The sequence below is a fragment of the Malania oleifera genome, chromosome 5 (genome assembly GCF_029873635.1).
Source record: "Malania oleifera isolate guangnan ecotype guangnan chromosome 5, ASM2987363v1, whole genome shotgun sequence".
NCBI lineage: Eukaryota > Viridiplantae > Streptophyta > Magnoliopsida > Santalales > Ximeniaceae > Malania > Malania oleifera.
In genome coordinates, this window is record NC_080421.1 from 26,398,577 (window position 1) to 26,402,351 (window position 3,775).

Below are 3,775 nucleotides of genomic sequence, written 5' to 3' on the forward strand. Positions count from 1 at the left end.
TCCATATGGATATCATGAGCGAGGTGCTCACCTTAAGTAATGACCTCTATATGGACCCCACAATCAAGGTGCTCACTTTGAGCAATGACCTCAAGATGGGCCCTACAATAAAGGTGTTCACCTTGGGCAATGACCTCCGCATAGGTCCCAAGACCGAGGTGCTCATCTTGGGCAATAACCTTTATGTGGGTCCCACGATCAAGGTGCTCACTTTAAGCAACCTCATTAAGATGCTCACTTGGGCAATGACGTCTACGTGAGCCTCACGATCGAGGTGCTCACCTTAAGCACCTCCACATGGGTCCCATGACAAAGGTGCTCACCTTAAGTAATGACCTCCATGCGGGTCCCATGATTGTGGTGCACCTCCTTAGTACCTTAACTACCTTCATGTGGATCCCATGGCTAAGGTGCTCACCTTGGGCAACTACCTCCATATAAGCTCCATAATCGCCTTCCTTGGCGCCTTAAATATCTTCGCATGGGCCCCACAATTAAGGTGCACCTCCTTAGTGCCTTAACTAGCTCCATGTGAGCCCCACAACCAAGGTACACCTCCTTGGTGCCGTAGCTACCTTCATGTGGGCCTCATAATGGAAGGATTTCGGACTTTTAATTACCCCATAAGAAAAGAGGTAAGTTAGCTGAGAAAAGTGAGATTCATTCTTTCCCAATTCTTCTCTCTTTTCACTTGAACCAAAGAAACTATAAATTGACTTAGGTATTGGAGAGATTCCTCAGACGTCCCAATGATAGATCTAGATCCCAAATATTAATATAACATCTTGCAATTGATAGGTTCCAAAAATTACGTGAAAGAACCATTTCTTGCAAGTATTATTTCAATAAGGAAATACAAATTCTGCATTTTTTTTTATTTTTTATTTTTGACAAAATTGAATAGGATAAAAAGGACTAACATGGGAAAAACTAGCTTATTCATGCTTTGATAAGGCCCAGATTTGGGGCCTAAAACTTAATTTTGGGGCTTGGGTTGGAATCATGTTAAATTAAAATATATTTGTTTAGGGGAATTGAACTAAGAACTCAAAAGAGGGAAATGGGGGCAGGCCAACCAAAGGTGCACTCCTAATTGGCCTTCTTGTTGGAACCTTGCCTATTCTCCAACTGCTACTACCTTCACTACCTTTGTACTAACTTGAGCATTAAAGACAATTTGGGCCTCTCAAAAAATATTTTCTTCGTGGTGCTGCACAAGAATTGCCAGGCATTTGGAATCGTAGGACAGAAAATTAGAATATTTTCATTCAACAAAATTGAATGCCCATCAAGATCTCCCATTAAGCCCATGAGAAGAATGTGATTCTTTTGTGAAAATATAAATATTGCTATGTAAAGTTAAATTACTACTGCACAATTTTCTTGTGACAAACTAGGCACAAGAATACATCACAATTTTGAAAATCTTAGAAGATTATGCAAACTAATAATTAGAAATATCATTTAATTAGATACAGCCCTCAATAATGCCCTTTTATTTTAGGATAAAAAGGCATTAACCTCCCCTAAAATTTGGTAAAAAAGATAGTAATCTGTACTAAGAATTCATAAATCTCATTGACCACCTTGAGATTTTAAAAAAATTTACCAAATAGACTTTAACCTTCCTTTGAAAAACTCATCCTCCTACAAAATACATGAAAAATCTTTTTCACAAACATCAAATTCTTGAAATCTCAAAGTTTGCCTTCCAAATTTTTAAAACCCCAAGAGGATTCTTTTTGACAAACCAAGAAGCTTGGTATCTTCTGCCTTTTATTTTATAAAAGCCCTTAAATGAAAGGACTTCTTAAAATCTCTCTAGAGCCTCGCTAGTAAAATTACCTAATGCGACTTCTAGAGTAAAACATTTCTCTTACGCAAGAAGCAACTAATTATTGGATGACTTTCTTTTAATCCCCTTAACCTTTCTTCTACTCCTCTTCGTTTGAATATCAAAGTATTGCCTTCTAAAAGTTGAATATCTGACAATGAATAAACCTTGGCTTTACCATGAGAAATCCCAAAGGGATGGCTTCACAAAGTCATTTCAAACTGATATGCCCATAATAATCTAACTAATGAAGGCAAGTCAACACCAATCTCGCACTTTCTCCGGATTTGACATTCTGACGAGTGATTAGCTCAGACCCAATAAAGAGGAGGAGAGATCCACGCCAACGCCCTTAATAACCGAGTAATAAGTGCATACATTTATTGCTGGAGAGCGATTCACGCCTCCGTGCAATAAATGCGAGCCAACCGGCGGTCAACTCGAACCCCTATAAGAAGGGATTTGGAGGAAAGACAAAGGTAAGTGATTCAACACAATTATACTGTTGCATTCAGCATCTCTAAAAGTATTCCCCTTACTTAGGCATCGGAGTGACCCCTCGGAGTACACCCCGGGTCCTCCAAGCTTTTATTTTCTTCCTCTTTCAGGTCAACGAGAGTCGAAGGAGCATCCCAGCTATTTTTATCCGCAACAGTTGGCGCCGTCTATGGAAAGTTACTTTTAGGAGGCGATATTATCTTACTCTCGACTTTCAACATTCCAACAATGCCGACCTCATGCAATTCTACCTTCTTCCCTGATACAAAAGAACCATCCCAATCCATCCAATCCACGCCCGCAGAATTATCGGGTGTCAGTAGGGAGGAGTTCCTCGCTTTTCAGAAGGAAATGAAAGACATGTTCAACCAACCCTTACAATAGAAGAGTCAAGAAGGGCACGTCCTTCCCCAACCGTAAGAGAATCCCAGCGCAGACAAGCAAGCTAACGAACCAGTGGAGAAAGAGGAGAAAACTCACCTCAATAAGAAGGTAGAAGATGCAAATAGCGTGGATGTCAACCAACAAAGATCCACTGAGCTCGAGGAAAGAATAAAGAAGATAGATCACATAGAGAAGATGATGAAGGAGGGCAGAACCAGACCCTACTATGGGGAAGCATCCCTAAGGTCCTCAGAGCCTCCATTCAACAAAGAAATCATGGAAGTTCCATTGCCCAGTAAATTCAAGATGCCCACCTTTGAAAGATACGAAGGTTTGTCTGACCCCATTGATCACTTGAATAATTTCAAAATGTTGATATAGTTGCAAGGGACTCCTGACGCCATCATGTGTCGAGCTTTTGCTACCACCCTTAAAGGTACTGCCAGAAACTGGTATCGAACTCTTCGACCAGGATCCGTTGGTTCCTTCCAAGAGATGGAGCAAATGATTACCGGTCACTTCCTTAGTAGCTGGAGAGTTGCTAAAACAACAGGCAATCTAATGAGTATGGTGCAAGGGGAGTGGGAAACTCTAAAAAACTTCATGCATCGGTTCAACATAGCGACTCTAGAAATCCGTAACTTAGACATGGGGGTAGCTTTGGCCGCCTTGACAACGGCTCTCCAACCCGGAAGCTTCTTATACTCCCTAGGGAAAAAACCGCCGGTGGACATGGGGGAGTTAATGATCCGAGCAAAGAAATACATAAACTTGGAGGAGATGATGGATACAAGAGGAAATCGCATAGAGCGGAAAAGGGGAAACAATAGCAGAGAATCTGGAGACTCCTATAGATCTGTAAAAAGGCATGAAACTAGTGCGCTGCAAACGGGTCCAAATGTGAGAGGACAGCACAACAAGTTCTCCACCTACACACCCCTAAATGTAATGCACTCAGAGTTACTGATGCAGATTAAAAAGAAGGACTACATATCGTGGCCTGAACCTATGCGAACACCTCTACATAAGCGGAACATGTCCAAGTTTTGCGCATTCCAT